At 44.1% G+C, this 22,165-nt stretch overlaps 1 long non-coding RNA gene across 1 annotated transcript in view; it reads right to left on the reverse strand.

Moving 5' to 3' along the window:
* LOC146829327 (uncharacterized) overlaps window positions 1-22,165 on the reverse strand; it is a 134,676-nt gene that overhangs the window by 5,262 nt on the left and 107,249 nt on the right. Inside the window, exons 4-5 of the long non-coding RNA XR_014961956.1 lie at window positions 15,245-15,564; window positions 7,355-7,490 (exon numbers count right to left, since the gene is read on the reverse strand). This is a non-coding gene — a long non-coding RNA (uncharacterized LOC146829327). The remainder of the gene's footprint in view (window positions 1-7,354; window positions 7,491-15,244; window positions 15,565-22,165) is intronic.

The following is a 22,165-nucleotide window of genomic DNA, read 5'->3' on the forward strand; positions in this document are numbered from 1 at the left end:
CCAAAAAAACAATATTATTTTTTTTCGAAAAATCACCGATTACGCTTACCGTACGCGTACGGTTAAAATTATAAAAAAAAAAAAACTATCCACACTCTCCAAACCCCGTGTGCAAATGGTGCCCGAAGGGCACCATTTGTCCATGGCTTATATCTACACGAAATAGTACAAATGAATACCTTTTCACAACGAAGCGCATAATATGTCCCCCATGTGCGCACGGTGCGCGAAGCGCATCGCGCGTACATGGCCCATCCCGCATAACGTGGGCACGCGGTGCGCGCAGCGCACCGTGTGACCACCGTGCGTGCACGGCACTAACTGCGTAAAGTGGGCGCGCGGTGCGCGAAGCGCACCGCGTGCTCACTGTGCGCGCACGGTGCGCGAAGCGCACCGTGCGCGCACGGAACGAACTGCGTTAACTCGGCGCGCACGCCACGAATGGCGTGAAGTAACTTAGCATTTAAAAAACCGTACAAATTCACTGAAAAAACCATAGGTTTCACACACGATATAGTTAGGAATTAGCATTTAAAAAACCTTGCAAATTCACTGAAAAAACCATAGGTTTCACACAAGTTATAGTTAGCTGTACATTTCACTCGTAAAAAACCAATGAAATTCCCCCGTTATAGTTAGTGCAGGCAACTATAACTCACGCGACCACAATCCTCTGCTGATGACATATGTGTCTTTATGAAAAAAAAATATTTGTAATATATGTATAGCTAAAATTTAATGGAAGAAGACATGGGCAAATAAGTGTCTAAATACAGTATTAGCATCAGCAGAGATATGTCGATGACGGATCACTGACAAAATATCGAGAAGAAGAATATCGACCTGCCAAAATATCGAGGAAAAAATATAGAATGCCAAAATATTGAATCCCTATCTACAAACAGAAAGTACAAAAATATAGAATCCAAAATAACGCTGTAAAAAATATAGTTGGTCAAAATATCGATTTTTTTAAATGTCTTAAAAGTAATGTAAAATTAATGAAAATATAGTTAACTAAAACATGCTTAAAAATACTTAAATAACTTTAAAATTAATAAATAATTAATGTAAGTAAAACAAAAATGAATTTAATACACATATATTAACGTAATATTATGTACAAATATTCAATATTAGGATAGCGGCCGGGTAAAATTTACTATTACCCCTCCAGTAAGTGCAATAGTAGGGAAAGCATTGGATAGCGGGAGGGTAAAAATTACTATTTCCACTCCAGAGAGTGCAACAGTAGGGAAAGCGTTGGATAGCGGGAGAGTAAAAATTACTATTCCCACTCCAGAGAGTGCAATAATAGGGAAAGCATTGGATAGCGTAGGGGAAATAATTACTATTCCCACTCCAAAGAGTGCAACAGTAGGGAAAGCATTAGATAGAGTAGGGCTAAAAATTACTATTCCCACTCCAGAGAGTGCAACAGTAGGGAAAGCGTTGGATAGCGTAGGGGTAAAAATTACTATTCCCACTCCAGAGAGTGCAACAGTAGGGAAAGCGTTGGATAGCATAGGGGTAAAAATTACTATTCCCACTCCAGAGAGTTCAACAGTAGGGAAAGCGTTGGATAGCGGGAGGGCAAAATTTACTATTCCCACTCCAGTGAGTGCAACAGTAGGGAAAACGTCAGATGGCGTAGGGGTAAAAATTACTATTCCCACTCCAAAGAGTGCAACAGTAGGGATAGCGTTGGATAGCGTAGGGGTAAAATTACTATTCCCACTCCAGAGAGTGCAACAGTAGGGAAAGCGTTGGATAGCGGGAGGGTAAAAGTTACTATTCCCACTCCAGTGAGTGCAACAGTAGGGAAAGCGTTGGATAGCGTAGGGGTAAACATTATGATTCCCACTCCAGTGAGTGCAATAGTAGGGAAAGCGTTGGATAGCACAGGGGTAAAAATTACTATTCCCACTCCAGTGAGTGCAATAGTAGGGAAAATAATAATGTAATATTTTATTAAAAATACAATAATTATTAATACCCCCAAAAAAGTATTAAAATTAATTACCAATCACACAATATTTAATAATTAAATAATTATAAATACCAATACATTTTTTGTAAATTAATTACCTATTAATAATTAATTAACAACCAATTAATTTTCAGTACCAAAAATTAATAAATGCAAATAATACCAATAATAATTAATTAATAATGAATTAATTATGAATATACAAAAATTATTTCAATAATTAATTATTTACAATTAAATTACTTCCCACCATATTCCCCTATAAACCCACAACCCGCTACAAATAATAAATTAATACAATTAACATAATTATCAATTAAACAATTAATACAAATTAATTACCAATTAATACAAATTATTTACCAATTAATAACTAATCAACAAGCAATTAATTTCCAATGCCAATTAATAATTACTTAATAACAATTAAATTACTTCCCACCCTATTCCCCTATAAACCCACAACCCGTTACAGAAGTAAACCGCAAAATTAAATTACAAATAATTAATAATTCCTAAAAATTATTACTTAATGTACTATAATTAAATTACTTCCCACCCTAATCCCCTATAAACCCACAACCCGCTACGGAATTAAATTACACAAAAATTAAATAACATAAAATTCATTACTTTAAAAATATTCAAACATACATTCCAAAATGAATACATACTTTTAGCACATATACTAATACTTAAAACACTATAACAAAATTTGATATTTTTAACAACTATATTATGACTGTCGATATTACTTACTTCTATATTATGTAAATCGATATTTCTTACCTGATTTTCGATATTCTTCTCCACTATATTTTGGCAATTCGATATTCTGTTCATTCTATATTAAAAACTTGATATTACGTCCAGTCGATATTTTTTTTTGATATTATGACTGTTTACCGTCGATGACATCTTTTTGGCAGCCGATACCCCTGAACAGTGTGAAAAATGTACTTTGTCCTTGCTTTCTTTTCTTGCTTCACATCATCACATCACCAGCCTACTAGCTTTTAGAAAGGATCTCAAAACCTGGTTGTTCACCCAGTAGGTCTTGTTTTGCTTATTGTTTTCTTTCGGTCTGTGACATTTTCTCTTTTAATGTGTTATGTTAGTATACTGCAGCCTACCTTAAATAAAAGCGCCGGGACACTCTTTTTGAGTAGCCGTGCGCTCTATAAAAGCCATTTTAACATAACATAACATAAGACAAAGTGTCACGAAAGAAATTGCAATATTGTAGACCGAAGGTAACCTACTTAGGTCATCTTCTGTCTAAGGAGGGCCGTGCACGTACATCAGATCGCATTCAAGCAATTTTTGACACACCAGTACCCTCTACTCAGAAAGATGTCCGTGCATTCATTGGTCTTACTTCTTTTTTAGGCAGTGGATATTAGGTTTTTCACACATTGTTAAACCCTTGCTAGCACTTTTGACTAAAGATACTCCAATGCCCCTCCCATGGACAGATGAATGTGAGACTGCTTTCCGACAGTTACGACAAGCTCTTTGTTCAGCACTAGTGTTAGGTACTCCAGATTATACGAAGCCTTTTACACTCTATGTACATGAGAAAGATGGATGCGCATTGTCAGTTTTAGTGCAGACACACGGTGACAAACAGCATCCCTGTGCATATTTTTCAGCAGTACTTGATTCTGTTGCTCGTGCGTTGCCTGGATGCTTCCGATCAGTTGCAGCAACAGCTGTGTCAATAAGTCAGAGTGAAGGGATAGATTTGTCACATAAGCTGTTGGTGCTAGTACCCCATGCGGTTGATGCCCTTTTAAATCAGACGAAGACGCAGCATTTAACTAGTGCTCGTCTGACAGGATACAAATTGACATTGTTGGCCCCTCACATTACACTGAAGAGATGTGTGACACTAAACCCAGCCACTTTGTTGCCATACCCGGTGACTCAGTCTCAGTCACAGGAATCACACGATTGTATATTCCTTACTGAAGAACAGACAAAGGGTCATGTTGACTTACAAGATACGCCCCTTTCAGATGTAGATGGGGAATTGTAGGTTGATGGGTCCTGTTTGAAGTTGCCAGATGGTACGACCTCAGCTGCATATGCAATTACGACACTTCAACGGTAGTGGAGACAGCTCGCATACCACAGAAGTCAGCTCAAGCAGTTGAACTAATAGCTTTGACACGAGCATGTGAGCTTAGCACTGATTTGTGTGTGAACATTTACACAGATAGCCACTATGCTTTTGGAGTGTCCCATGATTTTGGCCTGCTCTGGAAGGAAAGAGGCTTTCTTACGTCCCACGGAATGCAGATAATGCACGGGGAACTAGTACATAATCTTTTGACTGCATTGACATATCCAAAGAAAATAGCTATTGTGAAGTGTAGTGCACACAAGAAAGTGACTGATAAGGCAGGACAAGGCAATGCCTTTGCAGACCGCGTAGCTCGTGAGACTGCGATGCAGCGAAGCACTACTTCTATGTGTGTAGTCAAGTCACAAGCTGAACGCTGGCATGATGCTAGACAAGAAGTACTAGCCATACAGAAATCTGCTTCTGTGAAACAACGTGAGCAATGTTTTGAAGAGGGAGTGTTGGATGATGAGGGCTGTTGGCGGAATAAGCAGATGGACAAATGGAAACTGCCCATAGCTTTGGTACAACCTATGGTTCAGAAGGCACATGGACTGGCACATGTTGGAGCTTCAGCAATAACGAAATTGCTTACGCAAGTTTGGGAGCATCCAGAAATTGCCAGCACAGCTAAGAGAGTAGTACAGTCTTGTTTGATCTGTTTGCAGTACAATACTGGAAAAGGGACACAAATTACTGCAGGAGGGTTTGCTACACCGACTGCACCTTTTGAAGTTTTGCAAATTATATCCAACTTGAACGCTGTAATAACCTGAAGTATGTTCTAGTGGTGGTATGTGCCTTCAGTAAATGGATAGAGGCATACCCCACGAAGGACAATACTGCTATCACCACAGCGAAGGTGCCTTTGAAGGAATTCTTCCCTAGGTATGGTGTTTGCAAACTTTTATGGAATGATAACGGACCTCATTTTGTTGGGGAAGTTATTAAGCATGTCTTGAAAGGATTAGGGATCAAACAGAAGTTCCATGCGGTCTTCCACCCGCAATCAGCAGGGCTAGTGGAAAGGTATAATGCTACTCTGAAGCTGAAATTAGCAAAAATACTGGCTTCCACATCCTTGAATTGGCCAGACGCATTACCTTTGGCATTATTGTCTATTAGATCGGTGCCACAATCTCGAACTGGTCTTACCCCTTATGAAGTGGTGTTTGGGAGACCAATGAACATTTGGGGAGTTCCTAAGCCATGCTCCATACATGATGTACCATGTGTTCTAATGAGTGATTATCTGGCACGGTTAACCGACAGTTTGGTTCCAATTCATCAACAGGTTCGAGAAGCACTTCCTGACAGATCCACAGGTGAGGCCTATGAACTCCGGCCTGGAGACCATGTAATGGTCAAAGTCTTTAAAAGGTCAAACAGCTTGGAGCAGAGGTGGCGAGGACCAGAGCAGGTGCTCTTGGCCACGAGGACAGCAGTTCGAGTGACGAATCGGAAGAGCTGGGTCCATAGCACCCACTGCAAGAAGGTGCTACCTACCTTGGTGGAACCTGCTGTGCTGACCGACCATCGAGAGATCCTGAATGCGGAGAAAGGCCACGCAATATCACCTGACGAATCTGAGGCAGTCTTCCCGGACCACACGATTCCTGGAGTATCCCGATACCACCTGAGACCACGGAAAGAGCCTGCATCGTAGAAATAGACTGGTTGAGTAACCGCCCTGGGTTAGTGAAACGGAATTCCGGTGTGGAATGGGGGGGGATCAGTCCTGTATAGTGTAGCGACACCCGTCTTGACGCTCGGTGAAGAAACCAACGGCTGCCCAGGGATAAGAGCTCCAACGATAGTTTCCAACGACGAGCTGATCATGTCCACAATGAGGTCAACTGTTGCTAAGAGAAAGATCATTTGTGCTACAGGGTTTGTTGTTGCTATGGTGGCTGTAGCAGTTATAACCTGGTTCGTTGAGAAAGTGGCTCCTGCTCGAGAGCTCTTGATCGCCACTACTCCAGTATCAGTTGAACACCACTACTTTACGCTTCTTTATCATGAGCAGAAGCATCGACAATCCTACTTAAATAATACCTTAATCCAGATGTTGCATCATGCTCATAATGCCACAAATGCTACCAACTGTTGGGTGTGTGGGATGATACCTGCACATCAAAAGAAAGGAGGAACACCTTTTATTCCTCTTCCATTTTCTCATAAGGGTTCTTGTCAAGCCTGGTATGCGCTTTTGTTCGCATCTGGAAGACGTACAGTAGGCGGGCTTCTTTTTCGCCTTAATAAAGTATGCTACCAAGATAAAGATGGTTATCGTCAAGCCAAAGGGACCAAATGGTAATGGGAAGAGTATCAACCAGACAATATTTCAACACCATCAGGCACATGCATCAAAGGAAAAACCGGTCACAAACGGGCAGATTCTCAGAATCTGCCCCTTTGCGACCGGTATTTTTGCATTTGGGATGCATCATCCCAAATGCAAAAATCGCAATTTAAGGATTCTCTAAATTGCGATTACTTAAATTGCGATTGCATTTAAGGAATCCCAAATTGAGATTCCTTAAATGCAATGCATTAAAGTATAAAAATTAGCTATTTTGCTATTAGGGGGAGCAAATTACCATGAAGTTGAACTTCATGGTAATTTGCAAAAACTTCGTAAAATGCACTTTTGTTCTTTTATTCAAAGTTTCATGTTGCGCACACACATGCCCTTAGAGCATGTGTGTGTGCAACATATGTGCACAGATCAATTTCAGGGGTGCAATAGGGTGTCATTTTGACACCCTTGCACCCTTGAAATTGCATGAGCAATTTGCGAGTACCTACTGGTACTCGCAAATTTCTCATGCAATCTCCAATTCATTCCTATGGGCCTGGAGGCCCATAGGAATGAATGGGACGGCATTCTTTAATTGCGACTCGCAATTTGTGAGTCGCAATTAAGGAAGGTGTTGGAATCGCTAGTTTTATAGCGATTCCTACATGCATGGGCTTTTGCAATCCTTAATTGCGATTCCTTAATAATCGCAATTAAGGAATCACAAAAGTTTTCGTTGATGCATGTGCCTGCATATGTCTTCACAAATATAAGAACTTTTACCAGTAATGAACAATTTGTGATTTCTGTTACTAGAGCTAAAGCAGATGTATGTATAAGCAGTATTGGGAGAATCCCAGTGGGGAAAAACGAATGTACTGTAATTCTGACTATTGAAGATGTAAATAACAGTAGTTTTATAGCCTCACATAATACTTACTTTATCTGTGGTAGCCAAGGATATTATCAACTATCTGCTCAGTGGTCAGGTGTGTGCTATGTGTCCTTTCTATTGCCCCCTGTGTTTCTGGCACCTGCATCATACCACCAGGACCTTCAATTATTCGACAATATCTCTAGAAATAGATACAAAAGGACAATAAGTGCTGACGAAGTAAACCAAACTGACACTACTCTGCAACAATATGTCGATTTTAATTTATGTTTGTTCTCCTTTGTGGGTGCTGCATTAAACAGTAGGAAAATAAGACGATTGACTAGAGTTGGGGAAGCTGTTACCAATCAGACAGCTATGACACTTGGGAACATTACGGGGGAGCTGCAAATTGCAAGGAACCAGAACCGAATGGTTCTACATGTGGTTCTGGCTGATCGAGGTGGTGCATGTCACATCATCGGTAGCAGCTGTTGCGTATTCATACCGGATCACTCACCTTCAGTATATGACGCAATATCAAAACTGCATAAGATTGCTGCAAAAATTCATACAGAGACTGGTACTTGGACTTTTGCTGGATGGTTTTGGACTCTTGTTTCTGCTTGGGGCTGGAAGCTACGGACTATCCTGTGTGTAATGATTACGATACTTTTTACATGCTGTGTATGTATCCAATGTGGTCCAATGCTTTGCTCCATTTGCATTTCTGTTTGTATACCTGCCAAAAGGAATGTTGCAGAAACAAAGGCCCAACAAATGTTGAATAAAGAGGTGGCCGAAATAATGCTAATAGATGTATGGGATGCATATTTAGATTACCCCAGAGGAACGAATGTCTTCAGCTAATGCTAAAAGGATCGTCTGTTGTAAATTGGCAGCGATTGGGTTAGCATTAGCGGAAGCCATCTTGTATTTAGAGGCTATCTTGTCCATTTTGTGGAATCCATTTTGTATTTCTGGCAGTCATTTTGTTTACCATGTGCTGCCACGTGCTCACCATGTGCTCTGTCCTCCCTCAGTGTTGACTGCTCTTGTAATCTGCCTAGAAACAAACTATATTTAGCATCTTCCACCTTCGCACATGCCCAGTTGAGTTTGCAGCTGTCCTTGCAGCTTTTAGCAGTATGTAACTGTCAGGATGTGTTTACTAGCATTGGCAAACTGTTAACTCCTCCTACTTGTCGACTGTGCATTTTTATATGTACATAAAACCTTCTTCTGTAATTGTACCTCATTCTTTTGAGCCCCTGTGTGGGTATAAAAGGACCATGCTCCTTCTGTTCGGTGTGCTACTTCATGCATTACCGAAGGGTGCTGTGTGAATGTAGTTCCACCTCATGAGGTTTATTAAAATTTGTATTTTCTATTCCAGTTTCTGTGCCAACTTCTTCCTATTGGTCTGAGGACTCTGTGCAGAGAAGGGCGAACCCCTTGCACTGGTAGGCCTTGCTGAGGCTTACTCCGACAACAGGAAAGGCAAAACATTTAGGAGTGAACCTGCAAAAAGGGCCAAGTCCAACAGGAGAGTGAACCTATACTTGACCTATTGGACTCCAAGGAGAAGGATGGGTCTGTGGAAAGACTAATCATTCTCGCCACTCCTGAACAACGGAGTGACTGCTACCAACTGTTGGGAAAGTACTTTTCTTTGTTTTTACTTCTCCAGCCCCGACCACACATACTTAATGGCGGCCGCTGCACGGTGAAGGTGCAATCTGCCTGACCTTTCAGTGGACTACTCCCATCCTTGTGCAGCTCCACCAGGTAGCTGCTACCCCCAAGCTCCCTACTGCTGCCCATCTGACCCAAGGGGCAGTGGTTTGAGGCACCTGCCTGAGCCTCATCTCTGGTGGTCTAGTAGTAGAGCGTCTCTGGTCTGCTTCTGGGCTGCCCTCTGTCTCTCTTTTTTTGCCTTTTTCTGTCTTTTCTGCCATTTGTTTCTTGAATATTTATTGCTGTCCTTTTTTAACTTTTTCCTTTTTCTTGCCAATCTCTGCCCCTGCGATACCCTGCGGAACTGCCCTCCTCCATTGCCCCTTTCCTCTGTTCTTACTTCTCTATACATTCTCTGTTCTTACTTTTCCCAACATTTTCCACCTCCCAGCTGCCCAGCCCCTCCGCAAACTGCTTAATAACGACCACTGTTCCGCAGGTGCAAAGGCCACTTCATCTGCACCAGTCCATGCCTAGACCATGCCCAGTGCCATGGACCCTGGTCCTTAGACTTTCCATACAACGCCAGCACCCTCCTTGGCACACTGCCTACCACCTCGTGTCACCGAAGGACACCCAAGGACCTTTCTGCTGCCAGAACTGCAGCTGCACCCTCAGCCGCCTCTGCACTCCAGCTCCTCCCGCCACCCAGCCGACCAACAGCGAACCCGTCCAGCTCAGATGCATCCTCCTCATGCGCTCCCTCCACAAGCAACACACAGAAATCTGGGACCTCCTCAACTCAGTCCCTCTCGACCCTGCCTTCCTCACGGAGAACCTGGACAAACCCTAGCTGCGGCCCAGACATCACCACCGCCTTTCCCGATGGCTACAAGATCCCCCTCAAGGATCGCACCGACCAACCAGAAGGAGGTGTCACAATCATCAACAAAAACACCCTCCACTTGACCACCCACTCGGAAAACCAAACGACAACAATGGAGCACCTCAGATATCAGATCCAGACCAACCCCAACAACACTCTCCGCTGTACGCTCATCTACACACCTCCCAGCCCTGCCCGTCCTTCACTGACGCCATTGGCAACTTCATCGCACCCCATCCTCTCGCATCCACTGACTACATCCTTCTCTGCGACCTCAACTTCCATCTCAACAACCCCAATGACCAGAACACTGCATCCCTCCTGGAGAACCTCATCAATGTAGGACTCAAGCAGCTAGTTACCTTTCCAACCCATGCATCACCTACAGTCACACCACCAAACTACTCTGGACCGACCACCACTGCATGCATTTCACCTTCACAAACCCAACCATTCACACCAACCCTCACCACTCCCCTGCCATAGCTGGAACAATGTCACAGTTGAACATGTCACCGACTCCCTCAGCTCCACTACTCCACCGACTCCGGCCAATGCTAATACCTCAGAACCCAAACCCCACTGATAGATCCCCAACTGCTCTGACACTCTGGTGCCCCTTAAGAAGGCGCAAGGAAAGCCAGTTACTTCACCCGTGCCCTCCACGAGTCCAAGTGCACCTGTAGATGACTTAAGAAGAGATGAAGAAACAACAAAACCCCGTAAACTGACACAACCTCCCAAGATGCCCTCACTGCACACCACCTTCTCTTCAAAACCACAAAGGAAAATGGCCCTCCAAGACAGAATCAACACAAATGCATACAACAGCAAAGTACTCTTTGCCATCGTCAATGAGTTCGCCAGACCCAACAGACGTCCCACCATCTCTCAAGACATCTATAACAAGCTCAGCACCTTTTTCCACCACAAGATCTGACACAACTACGACAGCTTTGACACCTGGGACCCTCCCAGCACACCCAACACCACCGTAATTGACCACGCCGTACATCAACAGATCCTGTTCAACTGGACCCTGCTCACCACAGATGACAAACTCAAGACTATGAAGAGCATCCACTCAGAAGCCCTCTTGGACACATGCCCACACCACATCTTCCACAGAGCAGCCACCTCCATTGACCCCGAACTTTGCCACACCTTCAACTGCTCCATCGAGACTGCCACCTTCCCCGACAACTGAAAACCTTCTCCTGAAGAAGCCATCCGTCGACCTGACAGACCTCAAGAACTTCAGACCAATCTCCCTGCTCCCCTTCCCAGACAAGGTCATCAAGAACGCCATCAACACCCAACTCTCCGAGTTCACCGAAGTGAACCATGTGCTGGACATCTCCCAATCTGGCTTCCAAAGCAACCACAGCACCATGACCACACTCCTCTCTGCCACCTCACCTCCCTCCTCGACCGGGGAAAAAAACACAGCCCTCATCCTCCTGGTCCTCTTAGCCACCTTCAACACTGTCTCCACAGCACCCTAATCATGAGGCTCAATGACACTGCAATCCACAACAAGGCCCTGGACTGAATCCACTCCTTCCTCAGCAGTCGAACACAGCGAGTCAGACTATCACCATTCCTTTCAGAGACCTCAGAGATCAGTTGAAGAGTGCCCCAAGGCTCTTGCTGAGCCTCACCCTCTTCAACAATTACATGGCTCTGCTTGCAGTCATTGGCAGTAACCACGGACTCAACATCATCTCCTATGCTGACGACACCCAGCTGATCCTCTCCCTCAGCAACGAACCCACAACCCACAGGAACAGCTTTCACAGCAGGATGAAGGCTGTTGCATCCTGGATGAAAGACATTTGCCTTACACTCAACCCTTTCAAGACTGAAGTCCTCATCCTGGGACCTACCCCCTCAGCTTAGGATGACTCCTGATAGCCTACCGCATTGGCAACCCCCCCAGCCCCACATACCACACACGAAACCTCAGCATCATACTGGACTCCTCGCTTATCAAAAACATCCAGATAATTGCAGTATCCTCATCTTTTACTTTCACATGCTTTGCCTACTTCATAAGCCATTCACATGGATCTCCACTGAATCCAGAAAGATGGCCATCCACACTCTCATCAGCAGCAGACTCGACGACAGCAACGCACTCTAGGCCAGCGTCACCCAGAAACTCCTCAAAAAAAGTACACAACATTCAAAATGCCTCTGCCAGACTGGTCCTCAACCTCCCCGCCACAGTCACATCAAAAAAAAAATTTGAGAACTCTACTTGCTCCCAGTCAACATAATAATCAGTTTAAAGCTCCTCACACACGCCTACAAAGTCCTCCATGCCACAGCACCAGCATATCTGAATCACCGCCTCTCATTCAACATACCCACCGGACACCTCCACTGCACCCAACTGGCCCTGGCCACCACCCTACAGATCCACAAGATCAGAACTAGAGGAAGATCCTTCTTCTACATCGCAGCCAAGACCTGGAACACCTCTCCACCACAGGCAATCCTTGTCACTGATCCAATTCCAGAAGGTTCTCAAGACCTGGCACTTAAACTGAACCCCAGTGCCCAGACGGATCAGCAGCCCCCCCCCCAGCTCATTGAGACCCTCATGGGTGAGTAGCCACGCTTTATAAACCCCTGATTCATTCATTGATCCCTGAGACTACCCACATGTGTACCTATGATGTGGACATATGGGACAACCTCCCTATTAAGAATAAGTATTACAGGTTGTCCGATAAGGTTGAAGTGTTCAAAATTCTGGAGTTGGAGGTTCAGTCCTGTGGTTCTGGTACCAAAAACTGCCCCACCGGGCACCACACCTGAACGGAGGTTCTTTGTGGATTACAAAGAGCCGAATTCAGTGCCTAAGACAGATGTTCACTCCATCCCCCGGATTGATGACCTGATTGACATGGTAAGGGTTGACAATATCTCAATATTTTGGATCTTAAATCAAGGTACAGGCAGATCACCTTAACAGAGGAAGCAAAGGAGAGGTCAGCCTTCTCCACTCCAAAGGGCAACTATCAGCTTAAGGTGATGCCCTTTGGACTAAAGAATGCCCCTGCCACCTTCCAGAGTCTTGTGAACCAGGTTATTGATGGTATAAAGGCCTTCTCTGCTATTTAAGACATAGCTGTGTTCAGTAGCAGCTGGCAGGACCACCCTTCTCACCTCCAGTAAGTTCTTCAGGGTCTGCAACAGGCAGGTCTGACTCTCAAGCCAAGAAAGTGCCAGATAGGGCAGGGGTATGTAGTGTACTTGGGAACCTGGTGGTCAGGGGGAAGATGCAATCCCTATAGGCCAAGATAGGAACCATCATGGCCTGTCTGCTCCCAGAAGGGTTGACAAGAGATATGGCACAATTGTTGCCCCTTTGACTGAGTAGACGTTAAAGAAGCAGCCCAGGAATGTGATTTGGACAGAGGCATGCTAAACTGTATTTGACTCGCTTAAGCAGGCCTTGTGCACAGCTCCTGTGCTCAAGGCCCATGATTTCTCCAAGGAGTTTATCATTCAGACAGATGTCTCAAAGCAGGTATAGGTGCACTACTATCCTAAGTTAATGAGGAGGGACTAGATAAACCTGTAGCCTTCACCTCTAGGAGGCTACGCTCCAGGGACCAGAGGTGGAGTGCTATTGAGAGAGAAGCTTTTGCTGTGGTCTGGATACTGAAAACATTGAGTCCATACCTGTTTGGCACTCACTTCCTGATTCAGAATGACTACAGATCCCTCTTGTGGCTCATCTAAATGAGGGGTGAGAATCCAAAAGTGTTGGGTGGTCCATTTCCCTATAGGGTATGGACTTTAGGGTGGAACACAGACCTTTGGTAGACCACGCCAAGGCTGATGATCTATCTTGGTTTTTCCGGAATTTGTGATGAGAACTCCTTATAGGTTGGGTAGATCTTCCTACTTTCAGCTAGGAGGACACAAGTTACACCTGTTCTCCTTAGGGTGGTCTTTCCCTAGACGTTTTGCCTTTTGCCTCCTGTTTTTGCTGATTCTTTTTGTTGGCTTTAAGACTCTGAGCACCACTACTAACCAGTGCTAAAGTGCATACGCTCCTCCCCTAAATATGACGGCATGGGTTTATACCTGATTGGCATATCTGTTGTACTGTTAATTCTCTTGAAAAGTGGTATACCATATACCTAGGGCCTGTACTTCAAATGCTACTAGTGGGTTGAAGCACTGATTGTGCCACCCACGGACGTAGCCTTTCATACCTGTCTCAGGCCTGTCACTGCAGTGCCTGTGAGAGCAGTTTACTGCCACTTCGATTTGGATTTTGAAACTACCTGCTAAGCCTTAAATTTCCCTTTTATTATACAAAAGTCACCCCTAAGGTAGACCCTAAGAAACTGTAATAGCAGGCTGCTATGTAAGTAAATTATAGGACATAAACCTTTATGTTTTGCATGTCCTGGTACTGACAAACATCCAAATTAATGTTTCACTACTGTGAGGCCTACCCCTTTCACAGTCCAGGTTTGAGAATTCCTTAATGCACTTTTAATCTGAAATTCCTGATCAGGGAGGAGTAACTTTGTCGCATTTCTGATTTTTGGAAAGGTAATGATAAATTCTCCTCATTGGTGAAGTTGGATTTAAAATTACTGTTTTAGGAAGGCCACTTTTAGAAAGTAGACCTTTCTCTTCACTTACCAATCAGTGTGCTTGACAGCGTGCTGGAAAATCAGTGCAAACTACACCATGCGCAGTGTAAGAGGGTGCGGCTTCTTCCTGCTGGTCGAGTAGATTTTCGACTTGAGCGGCAGCTTGCTCAACAGGAACAGATGGTTCCTCAACGTGACTGGTCGCGACCGTCTGTGTTGAGAAATCTCACTTGGAGGTGGTCTCATTTTGGATTTTCCTCACTCACACTTGATAACTTAATGTTGGCAAGCATGAGCGAGGAAAAAACTCCCGCCCGGGGAGCGGAGTTTGTCCAAACTCTGCGTGATGCGCAGAGCATGGAGTGCAGAAAAGACTGCAAACTCCTCTAACGGAGCAGAGTTCTCCGCCCAGGTCTACTCTCTACCCCTGCATCCGCACCTGGCTCACTGTGTTGTGAGTGCCCTGTGGGGCCCCACTGAGGTTCTCCCCTAGGTCAGCCTAATGTAGGTTGTACGCTGCTCTTGCTTTTCACACGTTGCACACAAACCCACTTGTTTTTGTGCCACATTATTATTCAGCACATGTTTTTTTTGCTCAGCACTTCTTCCAGGGACTCAGTCTGGACATGTATTACATGGTTAAACAATATAGTGCCCTGTTTTTCCATGTTTTTCTCTGTGCTTGGTCATTAGCATACACATTGACATAACAGAGAGACCCAGCTGCTGTTGTCCAGCATGGCATTTCTTATCGTATAAGCCAAGACTTACCGTTTAGAAAACTGGGAGGAGGATTTCTAGCAGAGGAAATGTCCTGGGATGAGTGCGCCAGCTCTGTGCAACATAGATTTTGATACATCTCCTGCCTGCATGTAGCAGATCCAGCACATAGATCCAGTTGCTGGAATAAAATCGGTGCATTGCTTCGAAACCAGCGCTTTGTCTCCAGAGATCAATGCACCAGACAGTGTATTGCTGCCTCTGTAGGTTGTGAGATTGACTCATCCCCTCGACTGCGTGGCAGAATCCAGTGCATCGCTCGACGCCTCCTGACTCCGGCAATCGGCTTTAAAACTGACGCGTTGCCTTCCCTGCATAAAGAAGATAAACCCATCTTACTGTTTGTGATAAGGAAAGATACATTGTTCACCAGGGCCTCCGTGGGTCCAGCAGCCAGCCGGTGCTCCATCGTGGTCCGTCCAACTCTGACTTTACTCTGGTCCACAGAGACCTAAAGTAACCTTTTTAGTGCTACCTGTTTCTAAGTGTTTTAATGCATTTATTCCTTCAACATTCTATATCTCAAATTCTCTACATTGGATATTTGTCATTTTGATTCTGTTTTTTTCAGAAAATATTAATCTATTTTCTAAGCCTATGTGTAGTCTTTTTGTGATGTATTCATTGGGTTTCCGTGTGTGCATGTGTTGCACAAATACCTTACACATTACCTCTTTAGATAACCCTGACTGCTCTGTGCCAAGCTACCAGAGGGTGAACACAGATTATCTATTAGTTTGTATCTCGCTTACCCTGTCTAGAGTGCAGCCACAACCCCTGAAGGTAAGAGTGGTGAGGCAGTGGTGCCCAGTGGGTGGGATTTCCACAAACGATGATGAGGGAAAATTAAATAAATACATATTTTCCCCGTCGTCCGTCGAAATCCCCCCTCCCACAGGGGCCCACCACTCTTACCTGCAAGGGCTGCGGCTGCTAGAGTGTTGCTTCTCGCCTGGCCTTTAGCAGAGGGCTGGCATGCTAATGAACCCAAATGTTGTAATTCCTTAATCACAATTCTCCACAGTCCAGCAAATGGCAGTTTGGTTCCTGCTTGTTTTTCCATGTCCTTTTTTGTATAATGAAGTCAAATATAAATGTTATGCTGTCAGTCAGCCAGACTTTAAAAGCTACAGATGCAACCCTTACACCTAGGAAGGACAGTGTCTATTACAAATTAAGAGCAGCAAGCATCCTTTAGACCTCATTTAGCAAAATATTAAATTGCAATTATTGATTGTCAATGGAATCCAATCAAAAGAACAAATATATGTAAACATCTGAAGACCCAGATCATATGCAACGATCCTTTATGTACTAAGTCAGTACTTGAGAATATACAATAAGTCAAGATCTTGCTCTGTGAAAAAGTGAAAAAGTGATCACACATCTCAAGTGCGTGCAGTGTTACAAAGCTAATAATGTGATCATAAAAAGGCAATAGTCAGTAAAGAGGTCACAGAGATGCTGATATAACAAACAATTAATTATAATCATGAATTAATCAATACCTTTAATTAACAAATTACCTTGGTCAATGGTCTCCAAAATATTTTTTGTATAGTTACCCAATTGAACAGCGGAGAACTGTCCGTGCAAAAGAATAAAAAAAGGAGGACACTTGTCAAAAAAAATAAACAAAGATGGCGGGCTAGTGACTGAGAACTCAGAACCAATGTCCACAAGAAGGTATTTGGGAGTTACACTATGAATTGTGGTTCACATTACCCCCAGCAGAGTGAGGGGGATGTCAAGGGATACACAGACATGTCTTAGAATAAGGTTGGGAAAAGGCTTCCCATTCCCCTTCTCAAAAACATAGAGGAGGATTTAGACTCAATAACTTTCACTGTTTTATTACTTTTCCCAATATCAATGACTGGTCAAAGGAGCTTTCCTGTTGCCCGTGTGATGACACCTCCACACAATCCCTCCTACATGTCACTTTTTTCTGTAAATTTTATGTTGATCCAAGAAAACGGTGGCTGAAACCTCTTCTGCTACAAATGGCCTTACGTGAATGTCGCCCGGCATTGTTGGTACTACAAATGTTGGACTCCCCTCTGATATCTTTTATCATTGCTAAATTTTTTTAATTTTACATCAGGCATCGAACAAATTTACAATTATAAATCCTGATCTTGAGATTGTCAGTTGCATTTCAAACTAATTTTTCAATAATTTGTCTTAATAACCATCTGCTTAATTCAAACTCTAAATGAATTATGTATTCAAGTTTTGCTATTTTGCACTTTGATTAGCTTTGCTACTTTTGTACTCATCCACTCTAATACAGAACTAACAAGTCCTTATGAAAACGTTGGTTTCTTTTTAAAAAAAAACAAAAAAAAACTCTTGAGTATTATACCTATATTGTGTAAATTCTGACAAATTTTTGTTGTGTATTTGTATTATGCTTTTATGGCTTTGCTAAGCATACCGAAACAAGCTTTTATTGAATTGAATTGAATTGAATTGAAATGTAGAGAACAATTAAAAGGTTGCAGCACTTTTAACGTGATCTTGAACTAAATCTTTAATACATGGAAATACAATAAATGAAATTACAATTATTATTGGAAGCTAAAATTAAAAAATAATTTCCTCCAAAAGAAAAAAAGATTATGCATTAATAAGTAATAAAAGTGATGTTTATAATTAATTACCATTCATTTAGTTGTATGTGTGAAACAACTTGCTACAATAATGTTCAAATTCAAAACAGGTCTAATGATATTTTATAATTAAATAATAAATGTGCACTATTTATTACCATTACATTATATTTATTTATATTTACTGTTGCCACTTGCAAACCTCACTAGCGTCCTGTGGCTTCATAAGACATGTTGTTTCCTTGACCATAATTAGGTGTCTCGTGTATTGTGCCCTTTAAAGATGTGAATCACCAAAAATCCATGAGCACCACCAGTGCTTAATTTGTAAAATATGAAGTGCAGGTGCTCAAAAGTGTGTTGGAGGCCACACCTACTTCTTTCTGGCTCCACCCACTTCCTCCACTGGCTCCAACCACGGTGGGTAACATGACATGCTGCGACCGTCACTCACTCCACCACCACACTGCACATTATGCCTTCGCAAAAGGTTACTTCCATTCCCGCACACCCAATATAAACGCAATTTTGTAACTCTAGGTCACATCACATGAAACAAAATCTTAAGACAACTAAATTGCAGGCTGCCTAACAGTGTCAGTGGGCGTTCTGTGCAGAAAGTTGTTGCTGCCGGAGTGTGGGGCTGGCCCTTTAAGCAGGAAGCAAGAAAGACTGTGCTGCTTCAGCTGTACGCGGATGCATGCTGAGTAAGGGGTAAGGCTTTAATGTGTTGCACACAGGACTCTGCAACACTTGAGGCTCACACACTCCTTCTCGGAGGTGAGAGCACTACAGGCTGATAAAAAGCCCTCCTCCTAAAATATCCCATGAAAGAACACCTGAGGCTGGGACAGAGCACTCCAGGATTGTTGGTACACTTGAATCTAGTGTAATCCTCTTCCTCTGAAAAGAGAAAAGGAGCACACCTGATGGAACCATTGCCCAATCGTGGGTGTGGGGCCAGCCCTGGATCTCTATCACTATTTCTTTGGGACCACCTCAAAGCTATCGAGGATTCATTGCTTGAGAGATAGCATGCTGGGAATTGCAGGCATATGCTTATACCAGGCAAGTGAAACTACAAGTCTCAGAGCATATGCCTGCCCTCTGAGAGTGTTGCCCGGGCTGGGGATACCGTTACTCAGAGAGCAGGGCTGTTACTATCTCTTTCACTGGGCAACAGGAAGAGTAAACACATCATAAAAGTGTGCGTCGTGCGAGCAATGGTAAAACAATTCTAGCCACACTAAAATTATACATGCTCAGTACAATGAATTATTAGACATTTTACCCAAGCTAAAGATGGACTTGAACATAACACCCTATCACCCCACCACATGACTCAGAAATCCGGTCTGTAATGCAAACCTTGCAAATGAGGGCAGGCAACTGCAATGGCTTACAGAGCTTTAACTATCATACCATCAACAGGCTGTGCACTCTGCAGATGTCAACAACTAAACACAACATAACACAAGAACAATGAGCCCTGAACCCGCGGGACTCAATTTAGAAAGTAATAGATTGCATCACACTATCCGTTGTGACACCACACCCGAGAAAGAAAGTGCAACCATTACCATCGGGAAGGGCTGCGCTCACCAGCCGCCATGTTTGGACAAGTCAGCGAGCGGCTAGGCGGGTAGGCTAGGGCAGCAGGGCCTAGTTTTACTAGTCTTCTTAACCTGCAGCCTGCGCAGGCCAGTACAGTACTGCTGGGCCAGCACGACTATACCGCTATGGCCGGTGGGACTTCAGAGAATCTGAATTGCAGCATTTGCATCCTATTCCTAATAATCAGTATTATGGAGCTGCCTCCCCCCCCCACGCCGGTGATCTTACAACCGGACCCTCACTAAAGTCACACACTACCAAAAATAAAAATACAGCATTGGTTTTTGCACGGTATTCATTCAGTACTGACGGTATTGGAATGGCAAGTAGTTAGTACTTCAGTTGGCTTAGCCGCTTAGCTTAGCTTAGCTCACTCAGTAGTTTACTTACTAACTAACTCACTGTTTTATTAACTTCAATCTTCCCGTTACTCGTGGTGGGCGGTCCGGCTCAGTGAATAACTGATTTTAGATTAGGCGGCCTGGTGCACTGCTGCTGCTGTTTGCTACCCAACAATGCTACCAGAACCACCAGACAGTAATGTCCTGGTTAGCAGGGAGCTGCGGTGGTTATGCTGGGGCGTGGCGTGTGCATGGTCATCATTTGGCGAAAACCTGTGCACGCTGCCGCATGCTGCCGCACGCTGCCGCACGCTGCCGCACGCTGCGCATACAGCAGCGCCTACAGCCCCTACCCGCTATCAGAACAGTCAGAACCAAAATCCAGACCGCCCCAGGTGCCCCAATAAATCAGTGTGTGCCAGACAGACAGTACTGCTGCCGCCAGTGTGTGTACTGTCACGCGGCCCGCCCCCGCCCACCTTCAAGCAACGCACACGGCGCACGCACAGTCAACTGTGTACAGTGCACGCACGGCCTACTCACTGTGTGAATAGGTAACCAAGAAGGGCTGTGGCCGCCAAGATCACAAGTGTGCGCCACCAATTATGTATTCTCTCTTGGGCGGCACCGTGCGCGGCAGGCAGCTAATTAAGAGAAGTGTTTGTTAGTCATCTCACTGCATCTCACACACAGCTGCAACCAGTACCAGTCATTGTTAACCGCTCCTGTGACCTGCATGATTGAACACGCTGAGTATACAGAGTACCTACGGTAAATTTTAAAAAACATCAATGACGCACGGGCGAGATGCGTAGACCTGGCCCTGTCAATTAAGTGCCGGTGCTAAGCACTGGAAAGCACCGGCACAAACTAAGCACTGAGCACCTCCAGCCTTTCCTTCCTCTGATGCCCACACAGCACTGCTTAATAGCTCACAGCATCACACTTCCATCCTTGTGCAGCACAGATAGTTATGTACAAGTGACAAATCATGAAATTTAGATGCTCTCACTTTTTCCCTTCTGCATTCTTAATTCCACGTGACCATATTCCTTCTTTCTATCCTGCAAGCACAAAGACAGCAAGCAAGGACCGTGTAAAACAGCAGACCAAAAGAAAACAATCGCCAGGCAATAGTTAAACTGAAACATTTGTAACAGAAAGATTTGAGAATAAAGTAACTCATATTAGGATGCAGCATCAAGCGGTATTCAGACAATGTTTAAAAGAAATACATGAAGAAAAGTTGAAATTAAAGGGGTTGATCTTCCTATAAAACTGATGAGCTCCTCTCTGTGTGAAAAATAAGAGATTACGTCCTGTAGCAGGCTTGGATGGAATGGTGATAGCATCTTGGACTACTTCAGATACTCTGGGTAACAAATGCCAGGAGTGTCTTGTAATCCACTGCTTTCACCTTTGGAACACTATATATTCCTGTTTAGAATTAAATAATTTATGCGGCATGTGGCAGTTTTGGTTTGACTTGTGTCTTAAATAGTTGAACAGCTGGAACAACAACCAGCTGTAAATAGTTTTTGTTGATTGCGCTTTTAGAGAATATGCCACTTTTGGCTGTATTTGTAGCATCATTTGTAGATATATCTACAGTCATTACAGAGCACAACAGAACACAACACATAAACACCATAACAAAAAGCAAAATAACAATACAACAAAATAAAAATTGGACACAGTGGACCCTGGGTCTTGGGACTACTGTACCGTCATTCGTGGTCTGACCGCTGCCTCCTCAGCAGTCCGAGTGTCTGATTACGAGCAGTGCACTTGGACTGCCACATGACTGCAGCAAAACCGCCAACACCACCAGGATCTCAGGTCTTGTGGCAGCGGTGGTTGGCAATGCGGCAGTCTAAGGAGGCGACACTGGCACTAGCACCACTGTGTGGATCATGACCTGCCTTTCCACCAACCTTTACATGGTGGGGACCCCTCCATGAAAATGTTGGTGGAAAGGAAGGAAGGAACCACAAAAAGGACCCCCAGTCGATTCACCCAATTGGAAATTGGGGCTGGTGGCACATGTTGCGCCTCCCCCTATGCCTGCGCTGTCATGTGCGCCCAGTGTGCCATGCACGACCTGGTACATGCTAACGGTATGCCCGACATGCAAATGACACTACACTGTGGCAGTATGTGCTTCAGGCTCTCTCTCTGAGCCAAAGCATGCCCTGCCATGACACCATCGCTGCAACACCGCCAGCCACGTGGCAACATTGTATTGCAACGATCAGGATGCCGCAGGCTTGGTGGCATTCTCCCGGATGCTGTGATCTGGCTCCAAGTGTCCAGATATATTAGCTTATCTGTCTTCTTCGATTGTC

This window comes from Triturus cristatus, chromosome 5_2 (assembly GCF_964204655.1).
Source record: "Triturus cristatus chromosome 5_2, aTriCri1.1, whole genome shotgun sequence".
NCBI lineage: Eukaryota > Metazoa > Chordata > Amphibia > Caudata > Salamandridae > Triturus > Triturus cristatus.